At 46.1% G+C, this 18,829-nt stretch overlaps 1 long non-coding RNA gene across 1 annotated transcript in view; it reads right to left on the minus strand.

The window, feature by feature from the left end:
- Window positions 1-5,813: 5,813 nt before the first annotated feature.
- The window catches only part of LOC123365106, a 91,727-nt gene continuing 78,711 nt past the window's right edge, over window positions 5,814-18,829 (minus strand). Inside the window, exon 3 of the long non-coding RNA XR_006577432.1 lies at window positions 5,814-6,018. This is a non-coding gene — a long non-coding RNA (uncharacterized LOC123365106). The remainder of the gene's footprint in view (window positions 6,019-18,829) is intronic.

The raw sequence follows: 18,829 nt of genomic DNA on the forward strand, positions 1-18,829 counted from the left end.
TTCATTGTCTGCACAAATCTTTCAGCTAATCCGTTGGTGGACGGATGATATGGTGCTGACGTGATGTGGTGTATCCCATTTGCCTTCATAAAATTTTGAAACTCCTGAGAGACGAACTGCGGTCCGTTGTCGCTCACAAGTTGTTCTGGCAGACCAAAACGACTAAAGAGTCCTCGTAGTTTTTGAATAGTACTCTCTGCAGTAGTGGACTGCATTAGAGAGACCTCTGGCCATTTAGAATGGGCATCTACTGCCACCAAGAACATGCTTCCTTCAAGGGGGCCAGCAAAGTCAACGTGAATACGTTGCCACGGGTTTTCAGGCCAGTCCCATGGGTGTAGGGGTGCCAACTGGGGCGCATTTCTTACACCCTGACATGACATACAAGCTTTTGCCTTCTCTTCAATAGCACTGTCCAATCTAGGCCACCAAAAATAGCTTCGTGCAATTTCCTTCATGCGCACTATTCCACAGTGACCGGAATGTAGCTGTTCTAACATCTGTGATCTCAGGGGTGGTGGAATAATGACACGCCTCCCCCACAACAAACAACCAGATTGGACCGATAACTCCGTCCACCTGGACATGTAGGGAACAAGGTCGGGTGAGACCGGAGAAGTTTGTCGAGATTTTCCATGCATCACCAGGTCCATAACTTGGGATAATACTGGGTCAACGCGGGTTGCCTTCTTTATCTGAGTAGCAGTGATGGGTGTATTCTCTACCTGTTCAAAGTAGAAGATTTCCTTTTGGGCACTATCTTGATGTTTGACCGGTAAAGGCAACCTTGAGAGGCCATCTGCATTGCCGTGCAGAGTGGATTTCTGATATTTGATTTCATATGTGTGTGCAGAAAGTATCAATGCCCAACGTTGCATACGACTAGCAGCTAATGGGGGAATGCCTGTGTAGGGTCCAAAAATTGATGTCAGAGGTCGATGGTCTGTAAGAAGAGTAAACTTTCGCCCAAACAGGTACTGATGAAACTTCCTAATTCCAAAAACAATTCCTAATGCCTCACGTTCGATTTGGGCGTAGTTAGTTTCTGCTTTGCTTAGAGTGCGTGAAGCAAAAGCAATAGGTCTTTCTTCTCCGAAGGCATAATGTGTGACACGACCGCTCCCACTCCATAAGGGGAAGCATCGCAGGCCAATTGCAGGGGTAAGGATGGATCAAAGTGCGTTAGAACTTCAGAATTTAACAATGCATCCTTAGCTTTGTTAAATGCAACATCACAGGCTTCAGTCCACTTCCAGGCCTTGTTCTGCCCAAGGAGCTCATGAAGTGGTTTTAGCAGTGTGGCTAACTGTGAGATGAACTTTCCATAATAGTTCAGTAGTCCTAGAAATGAGCGCAGCTGGCTTACATTTCGAGGTGGGGGAGCCTCCACAATAGCTTTAACTTTTGCAGGGGCCTTATGAAGACCTGCAGAATCGATGATGTGTCCCAAATATTCAACAGAGGGCTTGAAGAATTCACACTTGTCTTTGCGAACTCGTAGGCCATACTCTTCCAGTCTTTGTAGGGTAGCCTCTAAATTCTTTAAGTGATCCTCTTCATTTCTTCCAGTGACCAGGATATCATCCAGATAGCACTGAACTCCTGACAAGCCACACAAGATCTGGTCCATAGCCCTCTGGAACAGGGCGGGAGCCGATGTGATTCCGAAGGGTAGGCGACAGTATCGATAAAGCCCCTTATGAGTCACAATAGTCAACAGCTCTTGGGACTTTTCATCGACGTGCATCTGTAAATATGCTTGACTCAGATCAATCTTACTGAACTTTTGTCCCCCAGCCAGGCCTGCGAAGAGGTCATCGATGCGGGGAAGCGGGTATTGCTCTGCACACAACACTGGGTTGACAGTGACTTTAAAATCACCGCAAATCCGGAGAGAGCCATCTTTCTTCACTATTGGAACGATAGGAGTGGCCCATGAGCTATGGGTAACTGGTATTAGGACTCCATTGGTGACCAGGTGCTCCAGGTCTGCTTCAACTTTTGGCCTGATGGCATATGGCACAGTTCGGGCTTTCAGATATTTTGGTGGACTGCCAGGTTTAATGTTCAATGTCACAGTGATTCCCTTCATACTTCCCAAATCATCTCCAAAAACAGCAGCATGTTTCCTTAGTATAGGGGTTAGACTGGTTTCTTCTTTAGTCATCCGGTGCACTTCTGCCCAGTTCAGCTGAACCTTCCCAAGCCAAGACCTACCCATTAAGGCTGAGTAGTTACCTCTCACCACAAACAGTGGCAATTTAGCCGCCCGTCCATTGAGCTCCACCTTAACATCAATAGTGCCCAACATGGGCACAGCTTCACCTGTATACGTCTTCAGAACAGTTTTTGTTGCCTTAAGCGGAAGATGCTGTAGCTTTTCCTTATACACAGTCTCAGGAACCAGCGAGACAGCTGCACCGGTGTCTAGTTCCATGCGTATAGGTTTGCCCTCCAATAAGGGGGTTACCCAGTATTCATGTGAGCCCGCTGCCAAAGACAAAACATGCAGTGGCACTTCCTCTTGTGAGGCGGTGTCACCTTGATCATCCTGGGTCTGCTCTAGGGTATGCAAGGTTCCTCTTTTTGTCGGCCAGACCACAGGCCTCTTTTTCTTTTGTTTACAGGCACACTCAATGTGTCCCTTTTTGCCACAGTGTCGACACACCAGGTCCTTACACCAGCATTCTGATGCCTGGTGTCCTGGCTTACCACAGCGGTAACATTCTTGACTCTGCACCGTTTTATGGGTCAGTTCTTGACACACTTTTTGCACCCTAGGGGGTGCACTGATGTATTGTGCCTCCCTTGTAGCCAGTTCCATGGAGACAGCAATATCAACAGCCTTCTGTAATGTAAGCTGAGCCTCTGTCAGTAGGCGCTTCCGTATAGCTTCACTGCAGAGGCCACACACTAACCTGTCACGCAGGGCATCATTTAACATCTCTTTAAATTCACAGTGTTCTGCTAGCTTTTTTAAAATGGCTACAAATTGTACAACTGTTTCATCTTCCTTTTGTTCTCTTTTGTGGAACCTATATCTTTCAACAATTACCAGTGGTTTTGGGGAGAAATGAGACCCCAGGATTTCCACAATGTCACTGTAAGATTTAGTCTCAGGCTTAACAGGGTGTAGTAAGCTGCGTAGCAGAGAGTAGGTTTTAGCCCCTACAACAGTTAAGAATATTGGCACCTTCTTCGCTTCTGTAATGTCATTGGCAATACCAAAAAGCTCAAAACGCTCAGTATACACCTGCCACTGCTCTGTATTCTCATCAAAAGGCTCCAGGGGCCTGGTCAGAGTAGCCATGATTTTTAGTTTCACTTTCACAGTCAGTGCAAACAAGCAGCTTTTTTTCTTTGTTTGGTCTTTACCTTGACTTCTACTTCCTTCTGTTACTGGAGCAGCACCAGGATCCCATCCTCGTCGCCAGTGTTATATCCTTGGGGCAGCCGGTGTAGGAAGCAATCACTTGAGGCCAGAGAGCAGACAGCTAACAAAAACCTCCATTTTATTTACAGGAACAGAGAGCTCACTCAGCCGGTTGAAACCGGCTGAGCTATCCCTTAATAGTCTAACTCAGTTGCCATAGTAACAAAACCCATGACAACCAAATACACAACATAAAGGCTGGAAAAGTGAGACAGAAAGACAAAGATAAAGACCTACTGATATAATTCAAAACTGTGTCGAGATCACGTCTGCTAAACAAGAACAGTGTGGGACCAGAAACCAATGAACCAAAATTGGTGTGTTGGAAATTAGGCCTAGCTGATGGACAAAATAATGTGAGGACTGGCTATTTTGCAACACTCCTGTGAACCTGTGACTAGAAAGAAGCAGCTGAACGCAATGCACTAAACATCCCAATGCTGGTACAAATTTGCCAGGTCTTAGAGTAGCTAAGACCATGTGCTGTGCCAGTCTTTTTCCAGCAATGAGGTTACAAGTAAGAGTCAAAGCCAGAGACAGGAGCTGCATTTTCTATCTTTGCTGTTCTTTTCTCTCTCCTTTTGTGCATGTTTCTCTTGTGGTGTCTTTTAGGAAATGGGATTGGACTTCAACAGCAGAAGCAACTCCTTCAACCCAATTCATCTAACTTCTCTTTTCCCCAGACAGGACAGTTATTACCATCTCTACCTACTAAGAGACTGTCACATGGGGTTTCCTTCTAAAGATTTCCCTTCAGCTAAAAAGAAAAGGAGCAAGGGATGATGATAAAATGGAAGATATATTTCATGTCACTATGAGCATAGTAGAGACACAAGGTGGGTGAGGTAATATCTTTTGTTGGACCAGCTTCTGAAGAGCACTGCGTGAGCTCGAAAACTTTTCTCTCACCACAGAAGCTGGTCCAATAAAAGATATTGCCTCCCTCACCTTGTCTCTTTATTTAATACTTTACATGTCAAATACTTTAACTGTTTAAAAATCCTTGATACAGGGAAAAGGAATGATGGGCTTGCCACAGTAGTCAGCAGGTGGAGGTCTCGGTATAGCAAACCCTGAATATTGTTTAAAATCAGTTTAATGTTGGACAATTACAGGGTCATGTTAACTCCGCTTACTCAATGTGCTCATTTATTCCATCTACACTGACACACCAACACCCACAGACGGAAAGGATGTTCTTTCTTCATGTTGTTCCATGCTGGTTCAATCACAATGGAGCCTCAGTCAGGCTTTCCTGTTCTGTATGTCTGTCTCAACCTGGTTTGGGATTCTATATGACCAGGTCCTTCTGTACGGTTTGCTGATGCTTCTGGCCACATCCCAACCTCAGAAAAGGTTCATTTAGTTTTATGGTGAACTTTTGGGTCCCAAACAGCTTTCCCATCCCTAATCTTGATGAAACATCTTGGTATGGATTCATTTTGTTCATTGACTGTCTTATCTTACATACCCTCAGATTATCTGCATATTACGCAATTTACCTCCTCTGTCTGTGAAACTGAAAACAGGCAGAGTGCAAGGAACTGTTGGCTGACAATGCCTGGGCTTCTTTATGCTGACTGTATGAATTACATTACCTTTTGGAAGCCAGCCTGACAGGACTGATGCTGTTCACGACAGAAAAATGCAGCAGACCTAAGAAAATAAATTGTGACCATAACTTCCCCTTCAAGGCCCTCTCCCAAACCCTAAAACCCTTCATTAAAGTTAAAAATCTACCTGATGAGTGTAGGGAAATACAGTTCAATGCAAATGAGTTATAAGGAGCTTATCATAAATCTTCAGACTTTTTCTTCTGAATATTCTCTCTCTGCATTGCAGTCCTACCCTAGTTATAACTCCAAGCCTATCATTACGTTTCTGACTGTAACCTAGCACGGCCCACTCCAGCTGTTCATTTCATTATGAGTGTTCATAATGGAATTCATAAACAATACATTTTAATTCGAGGACAAGCAAGAACAACATGTGTCTTGCCAGTTATGCTTAGAACCCCCATTATCTTTTCCCTAAACACCTCAGTTCTTAAGAAACAAAAAGTTCATAAATCTGTCTCTACTACAGACTCCTGAATGTACAGGAATAGACATTGAAACCTTGATAACCTCATATATACATGCTCAGAAATTTGCTCTTCGTGCAGCAGCATTCTTCTAAAATTGTTCCCCATTCTTTTAACCTAGAAAATGGGTGATTTACTGGAGATGCAGCTTACAACCCAGGTTACATCACACTATTTTTCAGTCGAACGTGGGCATAATGCTACTTACCTCCTTTGCACTGTGCTTTGAGATCTGCAGATGAAAGGCTCTCCATAAAAATTAGCTATTATATTCTTCAGATAAACCCTTACCTGTTGTAAATAGGCATGGTTCTTCAGTGGATCTCTTCGTTTGCTGTCTATTTACAACAGCTCAATATTTCCTCTTGGATTCAAATGTCCTGTCTGATTCTTCTTTCACATATACTGATTTCTATCATGAGGTGCTCCAAAAGCAATGAAAAGCCGTGTCATCCAGTGGATAGGTCACTGGTAAAGCTGGCTGGGAAATGTTCCCCTCTCCCTGCCCCACAAACAAAAACAAAACATTGGCTCTCTTAGGGTTTTTGTCAAACTCCGCCCCCCCCCCAAACATCTGCAAGTTTTGTTAAAAACCTGAAATTTTTCAGCAACTGAAAACTATAAAAATCAGTTTTAACTGTTTTCTTTTTTCAGTTTTAATTTGTTTTTCACAAAAATTGAAATTTGCAACAATTTCCATTTAATAAAAAAATCTTTTTTTAAAAAAAAGAAAACTCCAAACATTTTCATGAAATAACCAAATCTAGTCAAGGAGCTCAGTTCCATTTCTGGCTCTGAGCAGCTCTGATAACTGGAGCAATTGCTTCCCTTTATCTGCACCTCAGCTTCTCCAATGGGGCTAGTGATCTTTATCCTTTTCTAAAGTGCTCAGAATCCATTTTTAAGTGCTTGTCCTAGCGGCTAACCAGGCTGGGGCCTACTATGCATGGCACTGTACAAATACATAGAAAATGACAGTCCCTGCCCCCAAACAATTTAAAATCTGAAAAAGTTTACAATCCAATCAGCTTCTCTCAGCTAGGGGTGTAAAACACACAGATTTCTTTGCAGCAGCTGAAGTTAAAGCGTGTGTGGTGATCGTAGGCCTGCACACCGGGGACTGAACAGGGGACCTCCAGAGCTAGAAGCACAAACCCCTACAGCTGGAGATAAAAACACCAAGGCTCTGCAACTGCTGGCTTAAACAACTCGTACCCTCTGTGGATTGTCCCCGGGGGGGTGGTGGTGGGGGGAAAGAGTACCTATAAACACACAGCAGTGAATTACATGTGCACTGAAGATAAGAACGTACCCTGCTGTAAGGGACGTTAGCAGAGACTTGTAAAGCTGGCTTGTCAGCGCACGCCCCTGTTAGTGATACATAGGTCCCATTGGACCCCCTGCTCGATCAGCTAAAGCAACTGTTTTGGCAGCTGACGCACACGTTGGCATCTAAGATCCTGACATCTGAGGCCTTCAATTGTCTGTCTTCTGTAGTGGCATCCGAGTCCGTGCCTACTCCCTGATGCTGTATTTTTTTAAAAAAATGTATGTGCTTGCTGTCAAACAAGCTAAGGGCTTGCGCTGGGGTCAGCATGCTGCAGGGCCTTCCTATGAGCCCATTTGGAAATTCCCTCCCCGTCAATTGGGAGGAACATGTGAGGGCAGCAGAACGCTCACGCTAAATCAACATTGCATTGGCACTGGGGATGGCTTTTACTATTTTTTTCTTGGTGTCTGACACATTGCACTGTTGCAGATGGTACCCAGTGAAGCAAAGATCTGGGGAGAGGATGGGTACAAATGGAAACAGACTGATCATTACAGAGACTGACTCAAGCTGCAAAACTCAAATCTAGGTTTCAAAACCTCCTCTTGTGTTTATGGCAATCAGACCCGGAGGTTTTGATTCAAACAGCACAGCTAAAGCCGTTTCCATGGTCCAGATTCCACCGAAGTCAATAGAAAGTTTATTTATTTGAACGGGCATTATACAAGGCCCACAGTGTAGGTGCAGATCAGTGTCAGTTTCTGAATCTCTAAGAATTTGAGGACACTAGGATCAGAGGTTTGGATTCAGACCCACCTCACAATGGCTACATGGGTGGCTTGAAATGTAGCCCTTCCTGCCATGGCAAGATGCATTGTTAGGGCCTGATCCTGCAATGAGCACCAGATGGGTGGCTCTCCATGCCTACATGGAGTCATCTCACTGAAATCAGAGGTTAGGGTACACAGAGGATAGGGGCTATGGCCCCTGAAATGCTGACAGTCAATGGGACCTTGCCATGAACTGTGGAGCGAATGCCGGTCAAAAATGTAGAATGTTAGATTACACAATCAGGGGCCCATTCTCCTCTTACACTAGTTTTACATTTCTGAGACCTCATTGACTTTTGCGGAGGAGCTCCCGATTTACACCAGTGTAAACGAGAAGAAATTCAGGACCTCATTTTGCTTCTTTGGTCCCTTTTTTAAGTCTGCATTTAGGCACCAGTTCAGCAAAGCACTGACGCTCTTGCTTAACCATAAGCACATGCGTAAATGCCACTCACTTCCCATTGTCCCATTAAAGTTAAACACTTAAGCTAAGGTGTGTTGCAGAACTGGGGCCTTGAAATGCAGAGTATATTAGTATCAGGCAGGTCTGATACTATCTAGTACAGCTTTTTGTGAGACAGGCACAATTGTTACAACTGGTGGGGGGAAGGAATGAGTTATAATTACCTCTAGCGAACATGGTCTGTCACTTTGAAGTGCAGAAATACCCATTGTGACTCACTGAAGGACGCTGATGTCGGAAGTTATCACAGACATATGGAGAAACTTCTGCAAACTGTAGTACAACAACAAGAGGAGCTTGTCTGGGTAGGGAGCTTGGTAAGGAAATACAACCTGATAGTTAATGTCATTTCCTTTCGAGTGGATGGGACTGGATGATGACCAGAAAGTACAGGTTATCTTTATGCCAGTTACCACCTAATGGGGGGAATGTGGATCTATAAATGAAGCAGCTGGTTTGGATTATTATAGGCTATGAGAGTTGAATGATGAACCATTTCTTTAGCTTTTCTTTGTACAAATTCACCTTAATGATTTTCAAGTCCATGAATGCACTCATATGTAAAGCCACATGTTAGATATACACATATATAAAGTGAGGCTGTATCATTTGAAAGGCAACTGCATAAAATCTACTATATGGGGCATATCAAAAATTGTTAGAAAATGACAGGCGTTTCCCCCCACACCAGCAATTACCAAATCAACAGAAGCCAAAGTAATTAGCTTCATTTGTTGATATAAAGCTAATTGAAATAATTAAACTTCTCAGTCTATAGCTGACATTCCAGCAAGGTCACCCACCAACTCTTATCTTGAAGTCAGTTTTTAATCCAGCCTGCTAATATACACAAATCACTGGGTTTAAAACTGAAGGCTTCCTGTAAGCACTATTACATGAAGCTAGGCAGTGACATCTTATTACTGTGACTGCATAGAGATGTTTAGAGATCTGTCCAAGATTTAGACTGGCAGCTAACCTAATCAAAACACTGCAACACATTGACAGGATAGCACAAAAATTGCTATGGTTGATTCTCCATCACTGACAATTTTTTAATCAAGATCGGATGTTTTTTCTAAAAGCTCTAGGAATTATTTTGGTGAAGTCCTCTGGCCTGTGTTATACAGGAGGTCAGATTAGATCACAATGGCCCCTCCTAGCCTTGAAATCTATGAATTTACATTGGTTTTACACCACCGTAACTCCACTTTGTTAATGAAATTAATCTGGATCTGCCCCTGTTCTTTCTTGCATACCCTTTGTACTGCCAAATAAATTGACTGGATGATCATCTTAAACCAAGAATGAGAGTGACTGTGTACTTTTAGGAATACAGCAGCGGCTTACTCATATATTCCATTGCTGTTTTCAAAGCTGGTCAGACAGTTTAGTCAGGGGAGAAACTGACAGCAGGAAAAATAAGATACTCAAGTTCCCTCTGTGTGTTTGGTAAGGATTGAAGGGGCTTGATTTTCAGAGGCCTTGAGTTTCCACACCTCCTGCTTCCTTTATTGGGAGTTCTGGGCCCTCAGCACCTCTGAATAGTCAGCCCATGGCATATAGTACAGCGGAAACTGGGCTGGTGGGATTTTTGACCCTCTTCGGAGCAGACTAATATCCGAGGTGGATCCTTACCCCTATTATGGGGACATAGTGTGGTCTAGTGGATAGGGTACTAGCCTGGGGGATGGGGGATGGCGCACACGGGTTCCCTCCTTCAGCTTGGCTGGGCCAGTCACTTGCCCTCTCTGTGCCCTGGTTTCCCCTCCGACCCATTGGCTGCCTAGTCTCTTCAGCCTGCAAGCTCTTTTGGGAAGAAACTGTCTATTGCTGAGTCTATACAGTGCCTAAAAAGAGGGACATGGTCTCTTTTGAAGCCTTTAAAGGGGACACTGGATTTAAAAAACCTGCAGCAGAGAGTCTCAGAGCCTGTATCTACAGACTGGGGCTTGCAGGTCTCACATTACGGCACTAAAAACAGCAGCGTTGATGTTTGGGCTTGGGCTGGGCTCTGAAGAGGGTAGGTTTCTGAGCCCAAGCCACAACTTTTATACTCCTGTTTTAGTGTCATAGCACGCACCCGCGTCTGTAGACTCAGGCTCCAAGACTCACTGCCACAGGTTTTAACACACAATGTAAACACCCTGTATGCTTCTCTTTAAACCCCTCCCGCCCACACACACACACCACCACAAAATCTCCAACCCCTTCTCCCTCAAAACCCAAATTTTTGAACTCCCATTGACTTCATTGAGAGCAGAACCCCCCCGTTCTTTTTCCTCTAGGTTGTTGGTTCAAATCCAGCCCACTGACAGAGAAAAGATCTCCCCCCCAATCCCCTGTACTTCCATTTTTCTCACTCCCCCGTCCAGCCCTCACTATCTTTTCTTCACAATGAATGACTCTTAGGCCTTGTCTACACTACAGGACTATTTCGAATCTACTTAATTCGAATTTGTGGATTCGACCTTATGAAGTCGAATTTGTGTATCCATACTAAATACACTAATTCGAACTTCTGAGTCCACATTAACGGGGCCGGCGTCGACTTTCGAAGCGGTGCACTGTGGGAAGCTATCCCACAGTTCCCGCAGTCCCCGCTGCCCATTGGAATGCTGGGTAGAGCCCCCAATGCCTGCTGGGGGAAAAAATGTGTCGAGGGTGGTTTTGGGTAACTGTCGTCATTGAACCGTCAATCACGCCCTCACTCCCTCCCTCCCTGAAAGCGCCTGCGGGCAATCTGTTCGTGCACTTTTCTGGTCAGTGACAGCGTGGACGCCACAGCACTGCAAGCATGGAGCCCGCTGCGATCCTCGCCGTTTTCTCCTCCTCGCACTTTATCGTCCACCTCTTCCACATTCAGCTGCTGAGAAATTGGGCTACTTTTCAATGGTTCTGCAAGCACTGGGGGACCATAGGGGACGTTTTACCAACATGAACGTCGTATGGCCGGGCAAGGTTCCTGATGCGTGTGTTCTCAGGAACTGTGGGCTGCTCAGACGCCTGCTGGAAGGTAGTTTCTTCCCGTACCACGAAATAACTGTTGTGGATGTGCATTTGCCTATAGTGATCCTCGGTGACCCAGCCTGCCCGCTAATGCACTTGCTCATGAAGCCCTATACAGGCGCCTGGGACAGCGACAAGGAACTCTTTAAATACCAGCGAGCAGCGTGACCTGTGACTGTTCAGTTTCTTTACAGAGAAGCTGAACCTGCCCCTGTTTCTTTACCCAGTTACTGTTGACTCTCCTCTTCGGTTAAATACCCCGTTCTCCCCGTTTCCTCCACTTCCAAGACGCGTGTAAAAATAAAATACATGTCACACTGTTACTGAGGAGAGGTTTCTTTATTCATGACTTTTCGTTAAAGGGTCGAAACTGGAATGCAGACTGCGGTGGGTAGGGTGTGCGCTGATGTAAAGACCGCCTCTAAACTCAAGGAATGACAGGCTCCTGCTCATACAGTGGTCCGCATTGCCGGACTGCTTGTTTCAACGGAGCCTGCCATCCCTCCTTTTTGGGATTCTGTGTGCGGGGGGCTATGTGGCCTTGTGGCGGAGGAGGACGGATACAGATTCCTCTGCTGCGTGACTCAGCGGTCCACGACAAGGACCGCTGTATAAGATCTGTACCTGCCCTCCCCCGCTAAAAAGTCACATCCCCACCGCCCACACAGAACCTGGAAACCACCTCCCATACCGACCACGGTGCCTGCTGACTGCACTGTGTGTGTTACCCGCTGCTGATCCGGCCCCCGTGTCTGTACCCTGCGAAAGGTGCCTGTCCTATGCAATTAGCAACGCACTTCCCCACGCACCCCATTCAAACACAGTCTTCAGTGAAGAAACATGACGGAAACAGTACTTAACAGCAAAGTATTTTTATTACTTAAGTACACAGTTATGGGATGGGACTGGGATTGGGACTTGTTTGAGTCCGGAAGGGAAGGACTTATGCAAATGTAGGGTAGGAGAGCTTTTGGTTACTTGAGCACTCTGCTGGGGTGCAGTGACAGTATTCACGGCCCAGGGCGGGCATCCTCCTGGTTATTTGAGGTGAGGGGGGAATGTGACTTTGTGGCGGGGGAGGGCAGTTGCAGAGATACTGCCGGGGGCTCTGTCCTGCAGCGGTCCTGCAGAACATACACAAGTCGCTGGAGCGTGTCCGTTTGCTCCCTCAGTAGTACAAGCATTGCTTGAGTCGCCTGCTTGTGTTCCTCACGCCACCTCTCCTCCCATTCGCTGTGTGAGCGCTGGTACAGAGAGACTTTCTCCCTCCACTGCCTCTGCTGGTCCGCCTCGGCTACGTAGCAGCCCACACATTCATCGAAAATCGTGTCCCTTGTCTTTTTCTTTCGCCGCCTAATCTTCGCCAGCCTCTGCGAGGTGGATGCTGTGGCAGGTCTGGAGACAGTGGAAGCTGTGAGATGGGAAACAGTTAGTTAATTCCTTGCAATGATACTTTTTTGCGAACAATTAACTGAGTCTAGGCTGTCTCTGTGAATTTTTTGTTGAGACCCCTGTGCCTGCTGTTGCACAAATCATTTGCGCGGTGGATTCTGGGTACATGTCGCCAGTCATTCCTTCCTCCGGGAAAGCAATGGCAGACAATCATTTCGAGCACGTTTTCCATGAAATGCCCTGGCACACGCCATAGCGTGGCAACAATGGACCCTATTTTGCCTTTTGTATATGTCACCGTATGTGTACTGGATGCCGCTGACAGAGGCGGACCAGCAGCGCTACACAGCAGCATGCTTATGCTTTTGCATGACAGCAGCGATGGTTACCAGGCATACTGCACCGTCTACCATACCATGAACTGGTAAGAAGACGGTAATAAGATGGTCATGGTTACCTGTCCTTTTGCACTGCGCCATTTGGTGCTGTCATAAGTGCCCCTGGTCGATCAGCCAGGGGCGCAAAAGCAAAATTTGGGAATGACTCCCCGAGTCAATCCCTCCTTTTTGGGTATCTAAAAATAGAATCAGTCCTGCCTAGATTATGGGCAAGTGTACTAGAGAACCACTGTATCATACAACCAGAGACCACAGCTGCTCTCTGTCCAATCCTGCATAAATTTTGAGCTGAACGCTATTCACAGGGTGTGCTCCTGAAACAACCCCAGCTGTTCATTCCGTTCTTCCCCCAGCCTTCCTGGGTTCCAATACCATTGTCCCCCCACTTGTGTGATGAAGTAATATAGAATGCATGAACAAGACACAGGTAGTCGTTTGTGAGAAATGAGTGGAAGGAAGCCTCCAGCTGCAATGATAGTCCAGAGATGACATTAAGGGGTGTGGAGGAGGGAGCCACTCATCCCTCTGCTAGTCCAGGGGCAATTGAATCTTTTCTTTACAATGAAGGGTGGGGGCTGATGGAGCTCAGCCCCCTGTTGCAATGATGAGGACGGTTACCAGCCATACTGCACCATCTACCATGAAAAATTAGCAACAGGCGGCCTTGACCGACCGGTCCCAAGCAAGTTGGTACGGTTGTCATGGTTACCAGCCCTTTTGCACTGCCCCATGTGCCAATAGGCTGATGGTACAAAAAGATGGAAATGCATCCTCATCATCAGCCATCCATAGCGTGGGGGGAGCAAGGATGTTGGTGTTGAGTGCTGCACCATCGCGTCTATCTGCAGCATTCAGTACAGATACGGTGACATGTAAAAGAGTCAACAGAGGATTGTTTTCCCTTTAACTTCTGGGGGTCGGGGGGCTGCGTAAATTGCCGAGCTATGCCCCGACCCACCGCGGACACTGTGTTTGACCCTAGAAGCATTTGGAGATCAGCCAAGAATGCAAATGCTTTTCGGAGACAGCAGGAACTGTGGGATACCTTGCGTCCTCGTTCCCCCCTCCCTCCATGAGCGTCCATTTGATTCTTTGGCTTTCCGTTACGCTCGTCACGCAGCTGCGTGTCTGTCCGTTTATTTATTAAAAATACTTTGGACCAGGCGTAACGTAACATTTCTTCCCCTACTTAGATGCAGGAGTCTCCGAGCGAGATCACCGTGAGGACGGGCACTGAAGGAGATAGAGAGCGCATGCTGCGTGAAATCTAGCACGAACCACGGACCTATGCAGCCGTGCTCTGGGAGGCAGTGCTCCCTGAATACCGCGTGAAAGCCTCGCGCGGAAAAGTGTGCTACCACGGAGCACCCAATAAGGCAGCTCTCCCCAGGAACCTCCTGCTGATGCTTATCGATTAACGGCAGGAGAGCTTCGTGGCATTCTCCCAGGAGGATTTCTGTTCTATCACCATATATACAGAGACCTCCTTTTCACACACTTCAGATTCCTGTTATATTAAGAATAAAAGTTAACATGGTTAAAGCACTTACCGACAGATCCTACCCCTGATTCAGGATCCGGGTTCCTGGCCGGGAGGGTTGGTAGGGGATCTCCGTGACGGTGATGAATAGATCCTGGCTGTCGGGGAAACCAGCGTTGTAAGCGCTATCGCCTGCCTCGTCCTCCACAAACCCTTCCTCATCTTCCCCGTCCGTGAACATCGTCGAGGAACTGTCCGTCGACACTGTCCCATCATCAGAGTCCATGGTCACTGGTGGGGCAGTGGTGGCAGGCTCCGTAGCGTCCGTTGGCCGCTTTGATTTTTTGGTAGGCTTGTCTGGGGTCCTTGATTTTCACGCGGCGCTGCGTTGCATCCCGGCTGTATCCTCTGTCTGGATCATGGCTTTGGAGACCTTCTCGTAGGTCTTTGCATTCCGTTCGTTGGAGCGCAGCTCCGAAAGCACAGACTCCTCGCCCCACACACCGATCAGATCGAAGAGTTCCCGGTCAGTCTATGCCGGGTCCCTCTTTCTATTCAGAGATTACATGAACTCCTCTGCTGGAGAGCTCTGCATTGCTGCCGGTGCTGCGGAGCTCGCCCCGATGTGCAACCAGAACATCAGATTCAAACCGCCCAGACAGGAAAATGAATTCAAATTTTCACGGGTCATTTCCTCTGTGGCTGGGCAGAGAATCCAAGCTCGGGCTGCTGTCCAGAGCGTCAACAGAGTGGTGCACTGTGGGATAGCTCCCGGAGCTACTAAGTTCGATTTCCATCCACACCTAGCCTAATTCGAACTAGCCATGTCGAATTTAGCGTTACTCCACCTGCCGGGGTGGAGTACCAAATTCGAACTAAAGAGCCCTCTAGTTCGAATTAAATGGCTTCCTGGTGTGGACGGTTGAGCGGTTAGTTCGAATTAACGCTGCTAAATTCGAATTAAAGTCCTAGTGTAGACCAGGCCTTACTACTCCATTCACATATTGTCAAAGAAATCTCATTCTTACCCATTTTTCCATTTTCCCCAGCCCAGGGGGTTCTGCTGCTCATATCCTAGCGGAACCAAAAGTATTAAGCATCCATAGTACTTAACATGCATATTATGGGGAATGATTGGTGCATAAAGCAGTACAAGCAAAACTGATGCTGAACATGTTGATAAGTTGTCTGAAGAACATCAAACACTTAATCACACTAATAATTATATTGAGCACATCAGTAAGATGACAGTCTACATTAAGCACTGAGCTCCCCTGTGTTATATTCTTTTATCTTCTAAGCCTCTAGGATGAGATTCATCCCTGTGAAGAGGGCCAGGACAACACCTATATGCCATAGAAAGCTCACTTCTGCATTTGCATGAATTGGAGTCTCCAAGCCATGGGGATACAATAGCTTTCTTGGTGCCAGATCCTCATCTGTGGTTAAATTGGCAGAAGCAGAGCTTTGCTGATTTATACCAGATGAAGAGCTGGGCTCCAGATTTTTCAAAAGGTATTTGGGCACCTGACTCCCACTGAAACCAATGGGATCCCACAGAAACCTTTGAGGATCTGGGCCAGGACCTTTCACTTGCACAAAAGCCTGACCTTGGAGTTGCCTTGGATAAACTGACAAAGGAAAGGTTGTAGCAGAATAGCAGAGTACTGTGCCAGAGAAAGGAATACTATCTAGCTACCTTCCCCACTGCTTATGGGGCCCAATCCTGCAATATGCTGACAGCTTGCCATTAAAATCAGTGAGCGTGGAGCACACAAAATCTCACAATCAGGCCCGCTTTGGTATCCAGTCTATTAGATTCTCCAGCCTTTAAACTATTTTCTGTGCTCATGGGTGAGCGGAGGAGTGAAAGCAGCTCAGCACTTAAATATTTTATTCCAAAACATCTCGGGCTTAAATATTGCCATTTAGACCTCCAAGCCAATGCTGTTAAAAGGAGGAGAGCATTAATCAACAATGAGGCAGAGCGTACAAGCCTCTTGAAGCCTGCCGGTCGAATAGGAGCTCAGCTCGGAGGGCCCATATCCTCTGCAACAGGGAATAATTAACTGTGACAAGGTCTAGAATGTATTCACTTCAATTAGAACATAAGAACATAAGAAAGGCCGTACCGGGTCAGACCAAAGTATCTAGCCCAGTATCTAGCCAAAGTATCTAGCCCATCTAGCCCAGTATCTGTCTACCGACAGTGGCCAATGCCAGGTGCCCCTGAGGGAGTGAACCTAACAGGCAATGATCAAGTGATCTCTCTCCTGCCATCCATCTCCATCCTCTGATGAACAGAGGCTAGGGACACCATTCTTACCCATCCTGGCTAATAGCCATTTATGGACTTAGCCACCATGAATTTATCCAGTCCCCTTTTAAACATTGTTATAGTCCTAGCCTTCACAACCTCCTCAGGTAAGGAGGTAATTACTGTCCTATTGCTTGCCAGGTACCCTTATTCACAACTCCTTGCGCAATAATCAAATACTGGCACCTATTTCCAAGTGCTTTCATTCTAAACCAATACCACTGTGGGGTTATGGCACTCTAGTTAAAATGGACTCAGGGAGGAGGCTTTGCATGAAGGATCTCAGCCTGGGGGCAAGAATTTATTTTTTGGAGGAAAAGAAAGTCCTCCGAGAGAGCTATGAATTAGAAGAGAAAGAGGAAAAAAGTCACTTTTATGGGGTGGGGTTGTCTTCTCCCCTCTTAACGTCAATTAAAGCATTGCTTTGTAGGCTTGACACTAAACTTGCAGAATTGAAGGCTTAATGACCCCTGTGATGCACTGAGGACACTAAGCCCCCATTGCAGTCAGAGACTAAGGGGGCTCAATACCTAACAGGTTCAAACCTAAAAATGATGGGGCCCAAACAGCAAGAGGAGCTGATGGCCTGACTTTCACATCCTCTCCTTTGGTGCAAAGCACCAAGAATGCTGGCTTAACCAGCTCTTACTCCTTGGGTAACAGAGCCAGCCTACTGGCTCAACACTACCATCCCTTCCGGCCTCCAGCCCAAGGAATGGTACCAGGAGAAAGAGGTTGTGGCTAAAGCCCTGGCAATTCAGGACTGCTGCCAATATTTCCAAGGAACTGTTTCAGCAATCTACGGCCAGGTCTACACTTAAACTGCATCAGCAAAAAACCCAGTGAAAATGCAAGTATGCCAGCAATATGCTTCTGTCAGCATAGCTAATGTCATTCAGGGAGGTCATGTTCCTACACTGGCAGAACTCCTCCTTCTGTTGGCATGTGCTGCATCTATGCCAAGTGCTGGGATAGCCTCCGAGGCTGCTCGGAGTTATGGCAAGGGACTGGATCAACTCCAGGAATGAAGGAATGTCAGAGACGGCCAAGGTGACTGAGCCAAATCTCAGCTGCAATGAGTATCTCTGCTGCAGCTGAGGATCCGACACAATATTTAATGCAAATGCCAGAGTTAATTTGAAAATCCTGTGCAGATGTGCAGTAACATCTCCTTCTCTTGTTACCTGAACTGCAACACAACCTGCAGCTTTGTTAACTGCAGCAATCCAGTGGCCTCACAGAATATCTATTAGAAGCCTTGCTTTACGATTACCTTAAACCTCCTCCCTGTGACAGTTCTTTTGATCGGCTTTGAAATTAACAAATGAAATTTAGTGTGGATAAATGTAAAGTAATGCACATTGGAAAAAATAACCCCAACTATATATATAATATGATGGGGGCTAGTTTAGCTACAACTAATCAGAAAAGAGATCTTGGAGTCATCGTGGATAGTTCTCTGAAGATGTCCACACAGTGTGCAGCAGCAGTCAAAAAAGCAAACGCGACGTTAGGAATCATTCAAAAAGGGATAGAGAATAAGATGGAGAATATCTTATTGCCCTTATATAAATCCATGGTACGCCCACATCTTGAATACTGTGTACAGATGTGGACTCATCTCAAAAAAGATATACTGGCATTAGAAAAGGTTCAGAGAAGGGCAACTAAAATGATTAGGGGTTTGGAATGGGTCCCATATGAGGAGAGATTAAAGAGACTAGGATTTTTCAGCTTGGAAAAGAGAAGACTAAGAGGGGATATGATAGAGGTATATAAAATCATGCGTGGGGTAGAGAAAGTGAAGAAGGAAAAGTTATTTACTTGTTCTCATAAGAACTAGGGGCCACCAAATGAAGTTAATGGACAGCAAGTTTAAAACAAATAAAAGGAAGTTCTTCACACAGCGCACAGTCAACCTGTGGAACTCCTTGCCTGAGGAGGTTGTGAAGGCTAGGACTATAATAGAGTTTAAAAGAGAACTAGATAAATTCATGGAGGTTAAGTCCATTAATGGCTATTAGCAGGATGGGTAAGAATGGTGTCCCTAGCCTCTGTTTGTCAGAGGCTGGAGATGGATGGCAGAAGAGAGATCACTTGATCATTACCTGTTAGGTTCACTCCCTCTGGGACACCTGGCATTGGCCACTGTCA

The sequence above is a fragment of the Mauremys mutica genome, chromosome 2 (assembly GCF_020497125.1).
Source record: "Mauremys mutica isolate MM-2020 ecotype Southern chromosome 2, ASM2049712v1, whole genome shotgun sequence".
Lineage (NCBI taxonomy): Eukaryota > Metazoa > Chordata > Testudines > Geoemydidae > Mauremys > Mauremys mutica.